A 23,240-nucleotide genomic window follows, 5' to 3' on the forward strand; every position below is an offset into this window, starting at 1 on the left:
TTTCCTTCTTTGGCTTGAAATGTAGTTTAGAACAAGTTAAATAGAATCAAGATCTGAGTTTGCTGATTTAATGCCTAGATAATAGTGTCCAGACCTAACAAGATAAGGTCAAAACCTCTTATACTCAGCTTGGTTTAAAACTTACCATTTGACCTGGGATTCTGGCTGAAAAATATAATAAGGACAAAAAGTAATCTGATGTAGCACAAACTGCCACACCAACATATGCTGAAAATCTGGTATACAGTGCTCTGCTTATCCGAATTGAGCTTTAAAGTTTTTCCTTGAAAAAATATTTACTTACTTCTGTACTGCCGCCATTCCAAGCACCTCCAGCCAAAACAGGACAAAGTCACACACAGGAGGTTCACAAACAGCCTCCGCATGGGGTATGCCTCGGCTCACACGCTGGCGCTATGCATGCACGAGCATCAGTTCTCAGCCAATATGATGGTGTGTGCTGGTTCTGCATGCTTACTTGTCCTTTTCCCTCTCCTGGTTTTAGCCTGTATGAAGGAGACAAAGGAAGTCAAGGGGAATCAGTTACTAGTTTTACTAGTGCTTCTCTAACAACACATTTGATACTATACCTGGGACATTAAGGCTAAAGAGGGGCCCTCAGACTACTTTTCACAATATACATCTATATGTGTCAACATGTATTCATAGTACATGGTCATGGTCCAAGCCTGAAACACCAGCGAGACATCCATCTGAGTGTCCTGAGCTTGGACAGGTCCCACCCCATAAGGAGACTATTGTATTTATGTTACTCTCTGACTATCCTCAAAGGATGATGTTATCTATCTTAAAAAGACAATAGTTTTTTGTTTTGTTTTTATTTTAATAAAGCTAAATTTTAGCCATAAAATTTAGCATTCTAGAAATCAGTTATGCATTTTTTGAACATATCATATTCCTAGGATAACATCAAGTCCAGAAATTATTTTTAATGAGTTGAATATAAAGACAATCAGGAAGAAGACAAATAGAAATACAACTTGAATGCAACATAATAGTACTCTACTCTAGCCCTCCAAATTATGTCTTTCAAATATATCACTGATCATCAAAATGGAAAACAATATATAGAAAAGGTGGGGTCCCCCAAAAAGCTGGTAATGATGTTGAGACTAAAAACTGATAAATTACAAGTGCTTTTTAAATGTGCTCTTTATTCTAAAAGAATGCAAATAATTATCCATAATCATCCATAATTCTTGTACTTTACAGATCAGTCGTTTACTGGATACAATTTTCGTAATTGTAGACTTAAAGTGAAAAAATACGGGATTGAGCTACTGCTATGTCCATTACTGGGGCCTCAATTTTGCTTAAGTAAATTCACTTTCTATGAGCTCCATTTGCTTCATCTATAACATAAAAGATCCGTACTGAATGATCTGTTTTTTCTAGCTATAAAATTCCCTAAACTTAATCTCCAATTTACTTTATAGGTAGGAAATTTAAGAATGAGCTCTGTCCATCTAATCAATATTGTGTAGTAACCAAAAATTGCACATTTCATATTTATTGCTAGGCATTGACAATAACTTTCATACACCTGTAATATTTACAAGTAAGAAAAAAAATTCAGTGTGTTGAAATCAAGGATCACACAGGATCATTATCATCATAAAGGTCATTACTTGGCTGTATTCTTAATTATAACCACAGATAGATAAACATGAAGAATGATCTTTTTATGTACTTCTTATGTTAAGTCCTTCTTCTATGACAATATGTTTTAGTTTTCTTTAAATTAGTAATGGTAAAGGGACAATAACAATAAGATAATAATACATCCTACAGTTGGAAGAAAGTGATTTGTCCATTATTTTAAAGCTGTTCACGAGGAAGCAACTATCTTATTTTTAATGAATATTAATTTAATTAAGGTAATTTAAAAATCAAAACTACCTGATATTTTAAAATTTAAACTAAACATTCTTCAACACGTTGTTCACTCCTGGCTTCTATATTACAATTTTATTTTTTATTTGTATATTTATCTGACTAACATCATATTCCCTAAGATTTACATTCATGAAGAGATTTTACCTCTTTTGTTCATGGTAGGATAGCCAATGTCTAATAACATACTAGTTATTCTAGATATTCCCTCCAAAATTTGTTGAATTAATTAGTAAATAAATTAGCAAGTCTCTAATGGATTTTAGCGTCTGTTGAAGGAGATAAATACATACACAAATGACTATTAATGGCATGAAAGATAGGATGCTTAATATTATTATTAACAAAGGGCTATGTGAGTATAGAACAAGTAGTTATTAATTTCAACTTGTTCCCACAAGCTTTGTGGATGAGTTGGTATTTTAACCTTACCTTAAATAATAACCAGGAGTTAGATAAATTGAAATGAGACATTTTACAAGCAGGAAATAATACAGGCAAAGGCATGGATGCTCAAAATTTCCAGGCTAAAAGGGGAATATAGTTGGGAATAATGCAGGTTGCTGAAGGGAAGGAAATATGAAGCAAGACCTCTGAAGAAGTGAAAAACTAATAATTTTAATCTCTATTATTTGTGCTATGGAGAGCACAAGCAGCAATATGAGCCTCGGTTTCCTCATCTTTGAAAGAGAAATAATAGGAAATAACCCACTGAGATATTAAGAAGTAAACAGGATAATGAAAGCAAAGTATGCCACATTTTTTCCTAGCAAATAATAGGTTCTCAATAAATGATAACTGTGATTATTTTTAAAAAAGATCTTATTTTTGTATAATTTGTATCATTATTGAAAAGAGAGAATGGAAAAAAGAATACTTTCATGGCTCTCCAAATAGGGCAATTTGGATGAATACATGTATATATTCTATATATATGTATATATATATATATACAGGTAAGTTCCCAGCACATTGCGCTAACAGGGAAAAGAGCTGCAGAAATATAATCCCCGAAACTAAGAGAAGGAAGAATACCATCTGAGATTTAAGCATTTTAAAGCAACCTAAGGGGTCTAAAGCCAAGAGGATTTTTCAGTGTCAGGAATGAATTCATTAACATAGCTAAAGAAAGTCTGTCAATCACAGGACAGTTAGTCACTTTTTGAAACAGAGATGCAGATGAGTCTCTAAGGTATAAATCTGCATTCTCTTCAAGTACAATTCCAAGTCCTGAGATAGGAAGGAAGCCTGGGCTAGTGAAATTGCCAATTCCACTGGCAAGACTTCCTATCATGAAAATGCATGTGCCCATTGCTTTTGACTTGATAGCATTAAAATTTCTAATTATCTAACTCTTTTTTTCTGATATAATACATACCCAACAATCATGGGACTATATTTTGTTTTTCCATACAGATGTGCCTTTGGGGGAAAATATGTACTGGCCATGCTGAAGTAAGAATTTTATTTCATATAACATAATTCTTGTTATAAATTAATAAACTAACATTCTGATTGTTCTGATTGTATTTTGGTTGTTATGGCTACGTCTCCAAAAAGATATGTTGAAATCCTAACCCCAGCACTTGTGAATGTGACCTTATTTGGAAACAGGGTCTTTGCAGATATAATCAAGTTAAGACGAGGATATGTGGGATCAGGGTGGGTCCTAATTCAATGATTAGTGTCCTTACAAGAGGAGGAAATTTGGACAGAGAAACACAGAGTTACACAGGGAAGAACCCCATAGGATGACAGAGGCAGAGATCAGAGTAATACACCGACAAAGAAAAAAAACACCAGGAATTGCTGGCAACCACCAGAAACTGGGAGAGGCATGGAACAGACACTCCCTCAGAGCTCTCCAGAAGGAACCAAACTTGCCAACACCTAGATTTTGAACATCTAGTCTCCAGAACCATGAGATGATAAATTTTTGTTGTTTTAAGCTGCCCACATTGTGAGTCTTTATTATGGTAGCTCTAGGAAATTAATGCAATAATTAAAGGAAATAATTTATTTTCCTATGCCCTGAAACTTAAAAAAAAATTTTTTTTTCATAGACAGTTTTTTTTCATTTGTTGGTTTTGGCTTTACATATACTGGATCAAATATCTTTAGTGATACTTTTCTTAGACATTACTTTTGGAAACATTTTAAAGAAGACTCATGGAAATCAATCTATTCTGATTGAATACTTGTATTAAAAGAATCTGACATTTTTCAGAGTTGATCACGTGAAGCTGCTGTGTGATGTGTTATTGTCTTAGATGCTGTGTATGTGTAGCACTTGCAAAATAATCTTAATTCTGGTTGAAGTAGGAAATAACTCTTCCATTGTTGCCCTCAAACCGGATTCTATTTCTTAGCACAACAGAGCAATAAGTGTGTCTGTGGGTGTTGTTGTGGAAGCTATTAACTGAGAAATGTTCAAATATGTTTTTTATGTGGATTCTTTAGCTAACTAAATTTGCGTTCTTGTTGTTATTTTAGTAAGGAATAATGAAACATATCATCAATGAAAGTTAAAGGAACAAGGTGAATCAATCTAACGGGAGAATCTAAATCTTTCCAGGGGTCTATCTAAGTCCATAAAAAAAGCACCCGTTGATAGGTAACAGCAGGGGATTAAAGACTGAAGCAGTTTACTGCAGGCTATGACTGACCTGATCCCTTAATCCATCTGTCTTTTTATATGAGAATGCTATGCTAATTAGCTGTGTAAATTGTTTCCTGATGACATTAATTTTGTGCCTTTTTGTTATTCTAGGCTTTGACTTTCACTGTGATAAAAATATACTAAGGCACATTTCCAATTTAGACGGTTCTGATCCTGATAAATTCCAACACAGAAGCAATGTTGTGGGGAAATATGCATAAACAGCAAACAATCAATCCTGGGGATAGACATAGAGGACTTTGGCTTCCTATATAATCGTTCCCTTTAGCTTCTAAAGCATTACATTAACACACTTGAAATGTTGAAACATAATTCAAGGAGAACTTTTAGCAAGTGCAATTTTCATTGCTCCATTTTCTTTGGAGAAAATCTAGACTTGAATATTAACATGGAGAAAGTAATGGAATAGATAGTCGTGATGTGAAATCTTATTAGTAAACAAGAGCTGCATCTGAAAAAATATTGTCATTAAAAGCTATGTAGTAGTTAATTGAGTTTTATATGAAATTTAGTGCTGGAAAGTTAATGACTAATGCAGCTATTTCACAGAGCTTGGTTACTGCAGACTCCATTATGATCTCCTTTTGCTTCAGAGCAACAATGAAATTAACCTCTCTGTTGTCCTGCAGGTGTTGTGTTCTGATAATGCATATCCCTTACAAGTTTGGGTGAATTATTTGCTTTGCATATAAATTAATCCTAAAGCTGAATCAATATTATAATAATGAAAATGTAGAGAATATTTGTATTGTAATAAAACAAAGATTTATAGCAAAGTATATCAAAGTCTTATGTCCAGATCCAATTTCAGGAGAATGAATTTAAAAAATATTTACAATGCACAAAAGAGAGAGAGAGAGAGAGAAAATTGAGGGGAAGGAAGAATGATTTTGGAAAATAAAATATTTCATTATTTTTTGCATTAGTCAGGATGAAATAATTGAGAATGAATACATTTTTTCAGTATAAAAATAGTGAGATGGTTCGTATTTTACAATTCATAACATCTTCTGAGCTTCGCTTTATTGGGTATGTATTATCCTTTAGTAAAACTCTAATTTCAAAATGTAAAGCATTACAGAAATAAGGTAGAGACCAAATTTTCACTTGTATACAGTGGATTAGTAGTTATATTTCACTGCCAATAAAACATTTCCTTTTCTTCTTTTGCACTTCCAGAGACTTTTTTCCCTCATATTTTCCTCTGTGTTTTTCCTTCTTTAGTATTTCTTCTTTTAAAAATATGTGTGTAAATTATTTACAAATAAGACTTTTTTCTTCTTTGAAATGATACCTAAATTCAAATTGCTTTTATCTGACTCAAAATTCAGAGGCGAATTCAGCAGTGACCTGTTAAATGTTTGATAGTGTGTCATACTACATAAGGTACAAAAACTCTTGTGAATTGGAGGAGAAAAGTTAACACTTTCTCTGGCTCTCTATAGTTAAAGAATATGTTTACCCATGGATATTGATCAAGAGACTTATGGGTAATATTTAGGTGGTAAAAACGGAATAAATGATATTATGAGCATTTTGTCAAGTAATAAATTTAGTCCTTCATGTTTACTTTTATTTTAACTGCAATAGGAATAATCCTGTTTTGTTTACTACAAAACATTCTTTAATCTCCTCCCTTACAGTTGAGCATTGGGTATAGCTTTGATATTCTTGGTTATTACCCATTGGGTTCAATGTTCACTCTTTGTTTCTAAATTCCAAAAGCAAAGTGGAATCTAAAGTACAATAATAATCATTAATAATTTATAGAATGCTCATTTGCAAAACAAAATCAGGGACACTATAGGCAATAATAAGCACCCATTAAACCAACTGGGCACTGTGCCCAGAAAACCTGCCAAGTACACACAATAGGCAAGAAAATAGCTTGTGTGTATGTGAGGAGAAATAAGTAAGAGAAAACAGTGCATGAAGACTTGCAAACAGAACATCTAGGGAGTCAAGATTCCCAAATTCCACAGGAAACAAAAATATTTTGAAGTTCTTCCTGTTGGGTCTACTAACTGTCTTTCAATGTATGATAGGTATGAATCCCATCAGAAGTCACTGAGTGTATTCTAAAAATTTCAAATTTGCTAGGTCTAGGTGTAATAGATTATTTTAGGTTTTGCAAGCTACCAAGTGAGGAGTTCCAGGGCCACCAGATAGCTACAGGTTTGTGAGACTTTTCATTGTTGGATATGATGTAAACCAGTTCTTTTCTCCTATGATTTACTGAAGCTACAGCACTCTACTTGGGATGGCATGTGATTATAACAAGGGAGAATCACATGCCATCACTAAAGAGTCTCAATGTAGGTGTTTTCTCACCTCATAAAACAGTACTTGCACTTTCTTAGGTCAGGTCTCTCCTGGCAAATTAAAGCAGGAAAATGCTCCCATGAGCTGAAGAAATCTATGAAAGTTAACTTACTGAAATGTTGCCTCTGACTTCCTTTAGGTAGGCTTTCACAGGTTATAGGTGTGAAGAACAACAGCAAACACAAAATGCTAAAAACATTTTCTTTCTGATGGAAAAGTGCTTCAAAATTCTATTCTGTGTAAGCTTGAGAGTTGAACACTAATTTGCTTAATATTCACTTATTATAAAACAACTACTTGGGTAGGTGCAACCCAGCTGTAGTTGGCAAGAGAGCAACTAGGGATATACATTTACTTTTGCAATTATATCCAAACCAGGAGAAGAATACATACGAAAAGTCTTTAACTAGGATTAAAAAGTTAACATGATGATTAAATTTAATTCTCCTCAGTACAAATAATATTTGGTAGAGTTTTAGGAACTTACTGTATATCCTAATTCTCAACTTATAACCAAGATTATTGACAGTAAATATCTTGGGATTAACCAGGTAAATAAATTACTTATTTGGAATATGAATTTTTTTCCTGAATAATATTCAGTGAACTGATAAATCTGTTTTGTTAAATTGAAACCTAGGTTTCAGGGATAATATATTGATACTCAATAGGATGAACTATTTACATCGAGAAAATGAATTTTACTCCAAGAAACTATTATTTATCAGGAATGACTGTTACTAAAGCTTATTTTCAAGCCATGTAAAAGAGAATGACCCTTGTGCCAACTTCTCCTTAGGCTGTGAAATTTTATATTGGCAAAAGTATTTAGATATGAAATTCTGAAAGTCTCTGAACATAAAGTTTTTGATTAGTTACACCATAATTAAATAATATTTCTCTAACAGTGTGTGTGTCTTAGGGGGTGGAGGGGCAGAAGGTTTGGAAGTAAACATCTCACTAGTAGGATAGTATGCCCACTGTCTAAAATTTACTTTTCTTCGTTGATTCTGTTAATTGAGCTGTTTGGATAATTCTGAATGAGTATAGAAAACAACAGAAGTATTGTTTCTAAAGAAAACTATGGGAAGGGGTATACAAAGGCTTCACTTATGCAAAGGCTATTAAAAGGGAAACTTGTTGTTTTCTTCTTAAAATTCTTAGCTTGGGGTTTCCCTGGTGGCGCAGTGGTTGAGAATCTGCCTGCTAATGCAGGGGACACGGGTTCGAGCCCTGGTCTGGGAAGATCCCACATGCTGCGGAGCAACTAGGCCCGTGAGCCACAACTACTGAGCCTGCGCGTCTGGAGCCTGTGCTCTGCAACAAGAGAGGCCGCGATAGTGAGAGGCCCACGCACCGCGGTGAAGAGTGGCCCCCCACTTGCCACAACTAGAGAAAGCCCTCGCACAGAAACGAAGACCCAACACAGCCAAAAGTAAATAAATAAATAAATAAAATAAAATAAAAAGTAACTGTACCATTTAAAAGAAAAAAAAAATTCTTAGCTTGACCAAATTTAGCACTGTTTCTTGGAGAAACATAAATACCCAAGTAACATAAATGGATTCAGTCATTATTAACTGAGTCAAAGGGATTTAATTTTTTTTTTTAATTGTTTTAACAAGTGGTTAATAAGATTTACTCCATGTCTTTTTCTAACAACTTTACCGGCCCATTGTTTACTGCTGGACATATAGAACACAAAGAGTTAAGTTCTGAGGATGATTGTTGCAAACTGTGGGAAATAAAGGACTTTATATGACATTATTTTGAAAGCGTGATATTTTGAAAAAGTGATTTCCATGCAAAATATTTTATAACTGAATGCTCTTTCAAGATTATATATCTGGTTATTTGTTGATCTATTTCTACCCAATGTCAAAATTTCTCACCTTTTCATTCAAACAAACATTAATTGAATACAAGTTGTGTCCCAGGAATCAATGACAAATAAGATTCTTAACCTCAATAAGCATATGGTTGGAGGCTAAAGAACACAAACCAAGGTAATTATTGTAGAGTGTTTTAGTGATATATTAGTGTTAAGAATAGGGAGCTATAAGAAAAATTGAAAGAACATCTAACTGAATCTTTGGAGAGTTAAAAGCTTTCTTTTGAAAATAACCTCTAATGAGAGTTCTAAAAGACAAATAGGAATTAACCAGAAAAAGCAGAAAGAACATTTTAGGTGTCAAAAGGTCTTGTTCACGGGCAGGAAGCAGATTATTAAAATGTTCACTCATGTACGTGGTTGATTTTGTTCAACGTTTTGAAACTAATATCATGTAGTCTACACCACAGTTCATATCAGAATCTTTGGTACCTATGACCCTGGTTCTGTGAGGTTTTGATAGGTATTACTTGAATAAAACTGGAGGTGTTCGGTATCTACATGCATTTAGGGGAAAAAATGTGCTTCTAAAAATTTCGTATTTTTTCCTGAGTGATTTCTCTTTAATAAATTAAAGCACGATGTGAATTTCCAGAAAGTATTAATAGTAAGCAGTACTTTCCAAAATCTTGTGACCAAGAAACTCTTTACCCATAGAACAACTCTTAGAATGCGCTTCCTGAGGAATATGCTTTGAGAAATGCTGCCCTAATTATGAGTGGATATGAAATTTTCCAAATCCAAGTTCTTTGTAGCAGAGATGACTAAAAGCATGGGGGAAAATTATAAAGTTTGATAGTAAACTCTAATGGTTTGAATGGTGTTCCCCCCCCAAATTATGTACACCTGGAACCTCAAAATATGGCCTTATTTGGAATAAGGGTCTTTGAAGATACAATTAAGGTAAGGATCTAAGATAAAATCATCCTGGATTATGATGAGTTCTAAATCTAGTGATAAGTGTTCTTATAAGAGAATAGACAGAGACAGAAAGAGAAGGCCATGTGAAGACAGAGGCAGAGATTGAAGTGATATGTTTAAAAGCCAAGGAACACCAAGAACTCCTAACAGTGCGGAATGGATTTTCTCTCAGAGCCGCCAGTAGGAACCAACACTACAAACACGCACACTTTAGACCTCTGGCCTCCAGAACTGCAAGAGAATGAAATTCTGTTATTTGAAGCCACCAAGTTTGTTGTAATTTGTTATGACAACAGTAGGAACCAAACGTGAGGATATATTGCTTTTCCACTCAGACTATATAGTTCAACAAATTATAACCTTGACACATAGTATTACCAAATGATCAGTGAATCATGATACCTCTTCAATTCCTGTCCTTACAGTGTCCTCCCAATCTGAACATAGGTTAGCCTTTTGAGTTACTTGAACCAAAAGAATACAGCAGAAATGACATTGTACAAGTTTCTGTCCTAGGCCTAAGGAGGCTTTCCAGTTTCCCTTTCTTCCTTCTTAGCCCTGAGCCACTGTGCAAAGATGTCCAGATTAGCTTTCTTTTAATTAATTAATTTATTTATTATTTAGTTTTGGTTGCATTGGGTCTTTGTTGCTGTGTGTGGGCTTTCTCTAGTTGCGGTGAGAGGGGGCTACTCTTCGTTGTGGTGCTTGGGCTTCTCATTGTGGTGGCTTCTTTTGTTGTGGAGCACGGGCTCTAGGTGCGTGGGCTTCAGTAGTTGTGGCACGTGGGATCAGTAGTTGTGGCTTGTGGGCTCTAGAGCGCAGGCTCAGTAGTTGTGGTGCACGGGCTTAGCTGCTCTGTGGCATGTGAGATCTTCCCGGACCAGGGCTCGAACCTGTGTCCCCTGCATTGGCAGGCGGGTTCATAACCACTGCGCCACCAGGGAAGCCCAGATTAGCTCTCTTGAGGCTGAGTGTCCCCACGGTGGAAAAGGCCCAGGAGAATGGAGGACCAGGAAGACAGAAAAGAAGGCCTGGTCATCTCCTAGTCTCTCCTGCCCAACATATAAATGGGGCCATCCTGGAACCTCTAGTCCCAGTAGAGCTGCCCACTGAATATAAACACATGGGAGAACCTAGCCAACACCATCTGGAGGAAAGGCAAGCCACGCAGCTGAGTTTAGCCCAGATTGCAGAACCATGAGCAGATAAATGCTTGTTGCTTAGTTGTTTTAAGCTGCATGTTTGGGAGTGATTTGTTATACAGCCACAGAAAACTGTAATCAGCTAATATTATCTTCAAGTATTTATTTTTAAAACATGGAAAGACAAAAACAGATTATGAATAGAATGCCAGTCAGTATGCTATAGCAAAGGCAGATCTGACTTCTTTCTACCAATTAAGAATTTCGATCAACTTTCCTGTATCTTTTTCAATCCTATCATCCATTAACTTTAAACCTCTGGGGAAAAAAGTGCAAGCCACCCTTAAGTAAATAGAGACTACTTTTCATGAATACCCAAAGAGAAAGTTTTATTAACATTCTGCATAAGTATAGCCAGAATACAAAGAGCCGAATTGGAATTTTAGCACATTTGACACTCAGCTTTTATGAGAAACAGACGAATGACTACTTAATCTCTAGGATATATTTTAAAAGGTTGCATCATAAGTACAGCATAGACTAAGAGCATCTCTTATAACCTTTATCTTCAGATCACTGCAGACAGCTGATATTCATAATGACCATGCATGATCTCGAAACGGCTTCTGGACATTAACAGTGAAATTCTGATCAGTTGTGGTTTTTAAACATTTAGATATGTTTTGAGGTCTTTTAGAAATATATATTTGCAATCCACATAAGATGTATAGTTAATCATCAGGTGATTGGACGTCAAATTAACATATATCCCATTTATTAGCCATTACTAGATATAATCTGCTTAAAGATGTAAGTGACAACTATTTCTACAAATGAATTCTTATAAAAAACAGTTATTCAAATCATACACACACACACACACACACACACATTTAATGCCCGTATGTCTGTGGAGTGTGAGAGAAGTCCATAAATACAAAATTATATTAGAATTCTTATAGCAAATAAGCTAACAAGGGAATTGAGCCAACTTGGTAACTTGGTCTTGTGAAGGATGTGTTCTCTTTCTCTGACCTAGTCTTTTTATTAAATGAAAGTGGGCACACAATGACCACACATCTACTTTCTGTGGACACATAAATTGTATATTACATGGAGAAATGAGAAAATAATCCTGATTTTACTTAATCTTTATATTAGAAAGCTTAATAGACTGTATAAAATTAATGTTTTGAATCCATTCACTTAAAGTATTGCTACTTTTTTTTTTCAATTTTCTTTCCCCTTCATATTTGGCTTTATTTCTCTTCTTTTTCTCCCAATTTCTTCTTCTTCCTTCTCTCCTCCTCTTCCTCTTTTGTTTTTATTATGAAGTATGCATTCAGAAAAGCCCATATAGATATTGTTACTTATCTCAAGGAACCTAGATTTAACTTAGTGCTATTTCTGTATCTTCTCCTTCTTCCTTTTCTTCACTTTCTTGTTTGTTTTCTATTTTGTTTTATTTTTCTTAATAGAAGCTAAAACTATGATTTTTTTTTCTCTCATTGTATAGATGATTTTTAAGGCTAAAAATCAATTTTAATGGTAATTTTTCATATGAAAGAAACAGCAAAATATTTTGCAAACAAAAATTACTATATATAAGTAAATAATAACCACTTCTACTAAGATAATATTGCAACTCGTTTTCTTTCATCCCCGGCAACATTTTTATCTGACATAGTCTCTGCTATTTCTAAGTTCAATGTCCTGCAGCAAACATTGCCAGCAATACGGAATACTTTCAATTAGTAGTTCTCTACTTCTCTGGTCGCTAAGCAACTGACCTATGGTGAGGAATACATAATGATCTGCACAGACACCTTAAAGTGGTGGAAAGTATAGGCTTCACAAATTTCACTTACTCTCTTGTGTTGATGCTACAATAAATAGTTAAATGCATGGTAATATTTGATATTGGTTTGCTAAAATAAACTTAAAAGCTAAATTAAGCTCTGGACAAAGGTAGGACTAAACATGACACAGAATATCATATTTGTCTTTCATATATGTTATCATATTGTTTACAGGGAGAACAAGTAATCAGGTTAATAAATTGTTAAATGTGTATATGCTAATCACCACTGAAGGCAGAATTCAGCACATAGCAGAAATGGTGAGAGAGCTAAGGAGAAGCAAGTTGGACAGAAATGGGGAAACTAAATAGCAAATAAAATGAAAATTTAAAATGAAAACCATTATGTTTGATATATATGTGAGTGTTCAGTAGAGTGTCTTCATGTGTGTTAGAAAATAAAAAAAAAATAGATTCAGCAGGAAAAATTAGGCACTTGAACCTTGGATATTTTTATTCTATTCTTCTAACATATTTTTATTGGTTTATATTCCATTGACTACTATGTGCACTGACCCTCATTGAATCCACTCAATAAAGAGGAGAGATTGTATCTCCTCTTTATCAGTAGAGCTGTTTAGAAAGATGTTTTACCCTGTTTCTTATATGTATTTTGTTCAATTTGTACATTGTATTTTACAAACTGCTTTAGAACAGTGGAATAACTTTCCTTCATATGATATAGAGCTTTTGATATATTTTGAACAAATGAAAAATTATTGAAATTTATGTTCTCATAATGTACAATAAATGCAGTATCAGTGGAACCAATATTACTGAGATTAATAAAAAAAGTAATCCTAATGTACTTTCAAAGTTAGGAAAAAACATGACTATTTACTGAAAAGCAACAGATAACTAAAACTTCATGTTATGCAATGAAAAAGACTTGAAATTTTAAATAGGACTTTTATTATTTTTGATAATGCCGTTGTATGCATTTTTAAGTCCTTCTAGCATGATGGCTAGGACTAACTTTTAATTTCCCTCTTAAACCACACACTGAATGCATCTGTAAAAAATGACCTATAAATATACAATATAAATTTAATTACGTATTTTTAGTGGGCTCTGTCTTCTTAGTTTAGCATATGTTTATGCAAAACTATTCTATTTGGTAACGTATAATTTAAAAACAAAAACAAAAACCTAGTAGACCTTGTCCTAACCTCTGCTCGGGTGGTATCAGAGAAGACCAAGTGGGACTGTAGGACTTTCTTTTCTTTCCTACCAAGAGTAACAATGTGCCCCTCTCCTTCCCCATGTACTTCCTCTCCTTTGGATGATGTCAAAGGAGACCGAGTGAGAAACTGGAACTTTCACGAGCATCTAGTGTTAACAAGGACCAAGGCCTCCTGATACATGCCCTCCCTTTGTGAAGCCCACATAGGGAGCAAACACAAGAAGCCCCTCGTGCTCTCCTAAGGAGTCTGAGTGGAAAACCTGGACTTTTACTCCCACCCAGCAGTAACAAGGCAGCCTCCACTTTCACCCTATGTCATGTCAGAGGAGATTTACTCACCAAAATTTAAATAAAATACAGTCTTGTAATACTCAGAATGCCCTGAATACGCTGAAAATTACTAAGCATACCAAGAAACAGAATAATCATATCTTCAGTGAGAAGATAACACATGTCAACATAAAGATGACACATATACTAGATTTATCCAACAAGGATTTCAAACACAACATTATAAAAATATTTTAATGAGCAGTTATGAATATGCTTAAAACAAATGAAACAAATGGAAAGCTTTACAAATAAACAGTAGATATAAAGAATCAAGTAGAAATTCTGGAACTGACAATTATAGTAACTAAAAATTTTGTAAAACCCTCGATATACTAAATAGTAGAAAAAAGAGGATGGAGGAAACAATAAGTGAACTTGATAAAAAGATCAATACAAATTACCCAATCTGGAGAATAAAGACAAAATAGACTGAAAACAAAGAAACAAACAAAACCCCCAGAACTTCAAGGACCTGTGGGACTGCAAAAAAACTCTAATATTTATGTCATCAGAGTTTCACAAAGAAAGGAGAAAAACGGTGGGGCTAAAAGTGTATTTGAAGAAATAATGGCTAAAATATTTCCAAGTTCGGCAAAAAATAAGCCAAGTTTCAAGAACTGAGCAAACCCCAAAAGGATAAATCCAAAGACATTCACATCCAAACAGAAACCAAACAAACATACAACTTCAGTAAACAAACCAGAGAATAAAATCTTGAAAGCAGTAAGAGTGAAACAACACTTTACTTACAGGGGAAAAACAATTTGAATGAAAGTGGATTTCTCATCAGAAAGCATGTAGGCCAGAGGAATAAGTGACACATAGTTCAGGTGTTCAAAGGCAAAAAATGTCAACCCAGAATTCTATATTAGGCAAAACTTTCTTTCAGAAACTAAGAGAAATTAAAAACATTTTCAAAAGAAGGAAAACTAAAAATTTGTCACCAGCAGACCTACCCAAAAGAATGGCCAAAGGAAGCTCTTGAAACAGAAATAACATGATAAAAGGTGTCTTAAATCATCAGGAGGGAAGAATGAACAGCAAAAAGACCAAAAGTATGGGTATACAATAAACTCTCCCTCTTCTCTTGCATTTTCTAAATTATATTTGACTTGAAGCAAACAATGTAACAATGTCCGATGTGGTTCTCAGTGTGTCTAAAGGAAATACATTAAAAAATTATGAACAGGGTAGGTAAAAAGACTTTGAGGGAGGTAGGATTTTATACTTCACTGGAAGTGTTCAGTGTTTTGATAGTACTGGTGGTTATAGGAATCTACATGTGTGATAAAATGTCAGAGAGCTATACCCACACATTTTATAAATGTCAATTTCCTTTTTTTTTTTATAAAATTTATTTATTTATTTATTTTTGGCTGCATTGGGTCTTTGTTGCTGTGCGCGGGCTTTCTCTAGTTGCGGCGAGCAGGGGCTACTCTTAAATGCGGTGCATGGGCTTCTCATTGCAGGGGCTTCTCTTGTTGCAGAACATGGGCTCTAGGTGTGCTGGCTTCAGTAGTTGTGGCACACGGCTTAGTTGCTCCGTGGCATGTGGGATCTTCCCAGACCAGGGATTGAACCCGTGTCCCCTGCATTGGCAAGCAGATTCTTAACCACTGCACCACCAGGGAAGTCCCAATTTCCTGGTTTTGATATTGTACTATAGTTACTAAAAATGTAACCACTGGGGAAACCTGGTGAAGGAGTATGAGGGACCTCTCTGCATTATACTGCAACTTTCTATAAACCTTTATTTTAAAACTGACAGTTACCAAAAACCTTAATAGAAATATGGTCAACAGACTAATAGTTTCATATGGAGGGCAGAATGATTAAAAAGAATAAGAGATTTTGTTTATATAAATAAGTGAAGGTGTCCATGAAAGAGATGAGCTTTGCAGTTGAATAAGTCCAATGCTAAAAGAGCATAGGGAATCATACAGAATTTATGTCAGATATTTTAGAAGGCCAAAATCATTTCCAGTTGAAAATTTCTACATTCATGATACCAAAGAATCTAAGAGAATTCTTGATCTACACAATTATCCTATTTCTAAAATATGAGTGAATATTCTCTTTATCCTAAACCATTCAGACATTAAGACTATCATTGATAATCATTAACCACAGGGGAAAAATGGAGATGAAAGGAAAAGAAATAAGACATGGGAAAAGTAAAAAGAAGAATATTAAACTTCAAAAGCTTCCTCAGAAAGTTTCACCCAGATATATTTTAACAGCAACTGTGCCATAATGTCACTACAGGTTGTTGCTTATTGCTCTTTTGCTGAGTGAATCTACTTTATGAACATAAATAAAAAGATTGTACCCATTATAGGTATAAAATTTTCAAAAATGTCTATATTTATATAAAAGTTTCAAATCAAAGTGGATTCATTTCTGTTGTTCTGCTCACAGGGAGATGGTTACTGTCCTGTGCTTCTTTAATGAAAGGGCCAAGAAGTATATTTACTTGTAATAGACAATAATCATTTTAGCTAAAGTCCGTCAGCTAATATTTATTAGATAACATTGGCACATTATCTGCCACTCCAAGAATGTGGAAATGTTTAGAAAATGGCCTTCACGATATCTGTAGAATTTTTCAGAACTGTCAAATTTGCTTTGAATCTTTTTTGTCTATATTTTAGTTCCAAAGGAATCATTTTTAACAAAATATTTTCATGATTTGCACGTCCCTTTCAAGGAGTCTTGGAACGCTATTTGTAATGTTTATCTCTGACTAAATTCCAAAATGGTGAGATTTTTTAAATGTTCACAGAAAATCACTGCGATTTACAGGTTAGAGATATAGAAGCTACACAATTCTAATATAAATATTGTCGTGTTGACCCTTCATCATAAAACACATATTAATAACTAACTTGCAGTGTTTTGTCATATCCACACACACACAAAAATGCATCACTCTATGTCTCTTAAACTCATTAATATTTGCCTAGCATTAAAACAATGGATGTGGACATTATTGATAAGGAGAGTCAAATGATTTCAAGTCAAATGATTTTAAGTATGTCACTTGAGCAGACATACCATCATGAGCAGAAGAAAGTAAAACTATTTTTGTCCAAAGGATATGGGCTAAATCATGTTTCCTATATTGATGACATCAGTTATTCAATGGATCTACTGGAATTCTCTTGCTGATCTTATAAAGCTTTTTGATAGCTTTTCCCAGAACACTTTAAAAAGTGTTTTATACTCTCACAACTTTTTGTTGTCTACTGACTTATTGAACAAACTATAGTTGTTTAAATAATTGCTAATAATGTATATTGAAATAAAAAATGACAATCATAATGTCACTACAGGTTGTTACTGATTCTTAAATATTCTCTACCATTAGTTTCATGGCCTAATCGTTTTAAGTTATACACATTATTTCTTTTACAAACATTACAGAAGGTAACACCTAGGGCTATACAAAAGTTAGTGTATGTATTTTGTTTCCTTGATCTTTTTGTGGACTAAAATAGGCTACTTTATTATTTTTTTATTTTTATTTTTAAAAAATAAATTTATTTATTTTTGGGTGTGTTAGGTCTTCATTGCTGCACAGGGACTTTCTCTAGTTGTAGCAGGTGGGGGCTACTCTTTGTTGCGGTGCACGGGCTTCTCACTGCAGTGGCTTCTCTTGTTGCGGAGCACAGGCTCTAGGCGCATGGGCTCAGTAGTTGTGGCTCATGGGCTCTAGAGCGCAGGCTCAGTAGTGTGGCACACAGGCTTAGTTGTTCTGTGGCATATGGGATATTCCAGGACCATGGATCGAACCCATGTCCCCTGCATTAGCAGGAAGATTCTTAACCATTGTGCCACCAGGGAAATCCCTAAAATAGGCTACTTTAAATGGCCAATTTTTAACAATGTTCTGTAAAATTTTATAAATCACCATGTGATTTGCAATTTACAAATTGAATCTATGAATTTCATATATACATATATATATATACACCCATCCAGAAATACTATTGTAGAAATATTTAAAGTATTAATGTATGTATGTACCTCGTGTGTTAAATATAGTTAGAATTTTCCCTAGGGTTTTTCTCTATCTCTGAATATGTGTATGTATGTGTGTGTGTTTGTGTGTGTGTGTGTATTCTTAGAATACTCTTTGCCTCTTGTTTTTCTGATTACTGACTCGTTTTGAGATTATTGTACTCAAGTGCAAGAAATAAATATGCTGAATGACAGGGGTATTAGACAACTGGGTAAAATGTCAAAATAAGAGTGACATATGACATAAAATAAAAAATCAGAAACTTAAAAAAGTAGAAAATGAAAATACAACCTTGTGAAAGGTTTCCATTGTAATATACATGCATATTAATGAAAATCAGACTAAATTGGTTGCTGCAAGATATAAATGGACAGTAGTACTTTATTAATATGTTATTAAGAAAAGATTTTGACAGGAATGGGAAATTCTACAAGTTCAAAGGATTTTCATGTATATAATTTTCACTCAGTGGTGAAAGTTATTTACATAGCACTTCATGTGCTACTTTAAAAGTAGACCATTAATACTCAGAACCAGTACCTAACCCCTTTTCATTTTTTTCTACCTTCTGTAATGACTTTTAAAATGCAAATCCAATCAATCTGCCTCTAAGTAGATACCGCTATGTAACAGACACATGTTTAAGACATAGTAAACACAGGAACATAGGCTGGATTTCAGCAAGTCAGAAATGGTAATAGAAAAAAAAAAGACTGATTCCAAGAACAAAATGTAATGACTAAGTCATTTTTCACTTTTTCTAGATATGGGCAGAGTTTTTTAATGAGTTTTTTAAATGTTTGGAGAATAGCAGGTATTGCTGAATGGTATAACGTTTGGGACTACACTTCCACTGTATAAATTACAAGGCTGATGATTTATATTACTTTATTTTGACATTTAGAAATAGTTCAAGTATAAATATTGTAAAATGTGTTTTTCCTAGTTTCTTTTTTTTTAACTTGGAAGTGAAGGTAAAAGAAGCTACTTATAAATACTACTAAGTCCATATCTACTTGTTCCTAAATAAATCTTGATATATCATAAGGATCAAATGATATGGATATCCTAACGGCCTCCAAACCTCAGTCTGCTATTTCACGAGAAGGAAAAGGCCTTTATCAAAGTAAATGGATGAACAAACTGTACACCTGATTCTACTGAAGAAAACCAAAAACATTTCTTATAATATTAAAGTCAACTTGGGGAAAAGAAGTTAGAGATCCAAGCCTCCCCCTCATTTGTGGAACCTGGAGAAATAGTCTAAATTTAGGCCTTCATATCACATGCTTAAATTTTTATTTTTCATCAGTGAAACTTTATTCTGGAGTATATCTAACTTCTGCCAGCATAATGAAATGGTTGTTTACACCACTAAGTTTGCGGTAGTTTTTAATGCATCAATACATAACTGGAACAGAATGGGGTATTGCCATTCTTCACATGCCTAAATATTTAAAAGACATAAATCGAGTTAACATATATACATGTAACGTATATACATATAATCGATTGACATATATATACTATTGATACTATGTATAAAATAGATAACTAATGAGAACCTACTGTCTAGCACAGGGAACTCTACTCAATGCTCTGTGGTGACCTAAATGGGAAGGAAATCCACAAAAGAGGGGATATATGCATATGTATTGCTGATTCACTTTGCTATACAGTAGAAACTAATACAATATTGTAAAGCAACCATACTCCAATAAAAATTTTTAAAAAAATTTTTTTAGGTCAAGCATGGTCTATGATCCTACATTGACAAATACAATTTCATAACAACTTGGAAAACCAAGTTAGAATCCTGAATTCCTAGACTACTTGCAGTTCCATGCTGGACTGTGGGGACTGAGGAAAGCACCCTTAAGCCTGTAGTCTCTGTCCATTCTCTTGCCACCCCTATTTCCATTTTGCATGATGAAGGGCTTTGTATATATTCAAGGAGATACCACTGCCTACTCTCTGGCTTCCCCTCAGTTAGCCACCCCTTTGGGCTAGGGTTGTGCACACCAGCTCACCTTCAAGAGGGAAGAGGCTTGAACAGACCTTGAAAGCAATCTTAAGACCTTGTATTTTTCCTACTGAGGATTACAGTCTTGAGTACTTGTACCCTGGCACCGACAGAGAGGTATGAACATGCCACTTGTTTTATGTGAACATATTCCCTTGCTCCGTGGACTCCTCGTGCCATGCTGGAAGGAGGGAGGGAGGGGTGCACTCTAAAGGGCGGGGTCTAGAACTTGTAGGGCCCAAACTTCCTGAGCATCTTATATGCGGGGCTTGTCAATCGCATTATTTTCAACCCATCACAGCACATTCAAGGTGTACCTTTTGACATCCATCTGTACCCCACCCCCAAACCTCAAATTCTTTCAACTCCTGACCAGTGAGGAAAAGTCATTTGGGGAAGTAAATGTGTCAATGCGTCAATAAACAGCCCTGCACGCTGGGGGAAAAGAAAAAGGTATTGCCATCAAAATGATAGTAAGTCTTCCAGTCTATGAACATGGAATATCTTTTCCTTTATCTAAATCTTTCAGAATTTTCTTCAACAATGTTTTACCGTTTTCAGTGTCCAAGTATTGCAAAAAAATTTGTGTTAAATTTATTTCTAAATTGTTTTTTATGCTATTGAGAATGGAATTGTTTTTTTAATTTCATTTTTGGTTTGTTACAGGCGGATAGAAATGTAATTGATTTTGTATATTGCTCTTGTATCCTATGATCTTGCTGAACTTGTTTATTCTAGTAATATGTTCAGTGAATTCCTTAGGATTTTCTATGTATAAGATTCATGTCATTTGTGAATAAAGACAGTTTTACTTCTTCCCTGTGTCTAAGCACAGTACTGCAGCTCTGCCCCTCTACAATTCATTTTTACCACAGAATGAGTCAAAGATATGAAGAGAGCCTGAAGACACCTTTCACAAATATTTGTAAATGAAAGTTCACTAATAAAGTTCAAGGAGATATATCAACACATAGCCAGTCATTCTGAAGCTAGAAAGCAAACACTCCATATTGTATAGAATTAATGGGTGCACAGTCCTTTACCGAGTATTCTGTGTGACCAGAAAAGATAGCATATAGAGACTTTACCTTCAGGTAATTTAGTATCCAGGTCTGAACATAAGAAACATAGACACAAAGAAGATAGCTTGCAGAAAAGTGCCGTGCAATAGGTATTGCAAATCTTCTAGGAGGGAGGTGCTGTTGTGAGGTACGGTAATCAATTAATAGGGGAAGTGAAATTTGAATGTGGTCTTGGGAAATGATTTTATGAGGAAGAGGAAGGAGTACGTTACAGATGATATAAAACACAAGTGCAATTTATGGTGGAGGGATTATAGAAAACGTATTTAGAGGTTTACAGAATGTATACATTAGATAAAAGAATGTAATTGAGAATATCTGAAGATACGATTACCTTGTCTGATTTTTAGAGACTATGCTTTTAACCAATATGTTATACCTCCTTCCTGAAGTGTTTATAGATTCAGGTAGAGACACAGATCCAGGGGATGCAGATGGGATGGTACAATTAGGGGAGAGATAGGTTGGCTAGGTCCTATTTTCCCAGAGTAGGATGGGGAAATCTACTCCTAGAATCAACTATCAAACCAAATTTCAAACATTCTAGGCACAGAGGACTGAAATGTTAGAATTCTTTACTTCGTAGTATGTTATTAATGACAGGTTTTGAGAAGAAAATAAACAGGGAACATACCTACACATAAATTATTACAGTTGGAAGTTACAGAAGAAATATTTTTAGTGAAAGAAGGTGGGAGTATGAAATAGTAGCCATATCAAGTGAAGTCTTTCATGACAGACGTACACAAAAGTGCAGTTAGTAAAGAAGGAACTGCAGCAGATTAGGAGCTTAAACTTGCCAAAGATCTGGCGCTAGAGATGAAAGAAAGGATTGATTTAAAGCTGTGGTGGAAAGGTTAGTCTGGATAATAGGCCTCTTGAAATATCCTGAATGGATGAGAACCAAGTGTAGGAAAATGTGAGATGGGGATAATTCATTCATTGAATTCAAGAATTCATTCCTTCAAGAACTGTGTTAGTCATACATTTTTTAAAGTACATTCTTATCACGGTAAGTAACATGAATATTTCAGGATTCATCTGTTTTTTTTCTTGCCCTAATATTACATCTCTATTCTTATTTCCATCTGCCTCTCCCTCCCACTCCAATTATACTACTTTAAACAGTGTGTTTGCTGTAGGCTCTTGAATATGTATGTATATTTGAATATTAAAATTTTATGAAGTTTAGGAATTTACATGTTATATATATTTTTTACATTTTTTATTCAATACTTGATTATTAAGATCTTTGTTCTTGTGTGTATCTATTTTTTTATGCTGCACAGTATCCATTATTTTCAGCAATATATACATATATACATATATATATATTATTCTCATAGCACTGGGTCTTTGGTTCCCTCCAACTCCCTGCAACAAAAAATAAATCTTTAATGAACATCATTACGTCCTTTCATAGATTTAAGTGGAAGTGCATTTCGTAAGTAGATCAGAAGTAGGATTGCTGTTTCGTAAGCATAAGTTTCATTTCTCTAAGTACTTAAGTACTTCCGGGTTGCTCTCCAGAATACCTGCACCAATCTATACTCTCATCAGCAGTATATGTTTGTTATAATTTCCTGAAATTTTCTTTGATATTTGCTACTCTCTGAACTTCATCTTCTATCTTACTAATGTGCCCCTCAAATTTATCCCTTTCGCTATTAATCAATACCCTGTATTTCATCCTTCATTTCAACAGATATGGTTTTCATGCTCAACCTGTATTTTAAGACTGTTTATTTATTTTTCAGGTTTCAAATATCCTCCCTTATATCTCTGAGAACGTTTGATACACATATTTTAAATTATTGCTATTTTAGTACAATTATCTGGCTGTCTTTGCTGCATGTGGACTTTCTGCGTG

At 34.4% G+C, this 23,240-nt stretch overlaps 1 long non-coding RNA gene across 1 annotated transcript in view; it reads right to left on the reverse strand.

The window, feature by feature from the left end:
• Positions 1 to 309: 309 nt before the first annotated feature.
• LOC307181328 overlaps positions 310 to 23,240 on the reverse strand; it is a 592,448-nt gene continuing 569,517 nt past the window's right edge. Inside the window, exon 7 of the long non-coding RNA XR_013826451.1 lies at positions 310 to 506. This is a non-coding gene — a long non-coding RNA (uncharacterized lncRNA). The remainder of the gene's footprint in view (positions 507 to 23,240) is intronic.

This window comes from Stenella coeruleoalba (assembly GCF_951394435.1).
Source record: "Stenella coeruleoalba genome assembly, chromosome: 2".
Taxonomy (NCBI): Eukaryota; Metazoa; Chordata; class Mammalia; order Artiodactyla; family Delphinidae; genus Stenella; species Stenella coeruleoalba.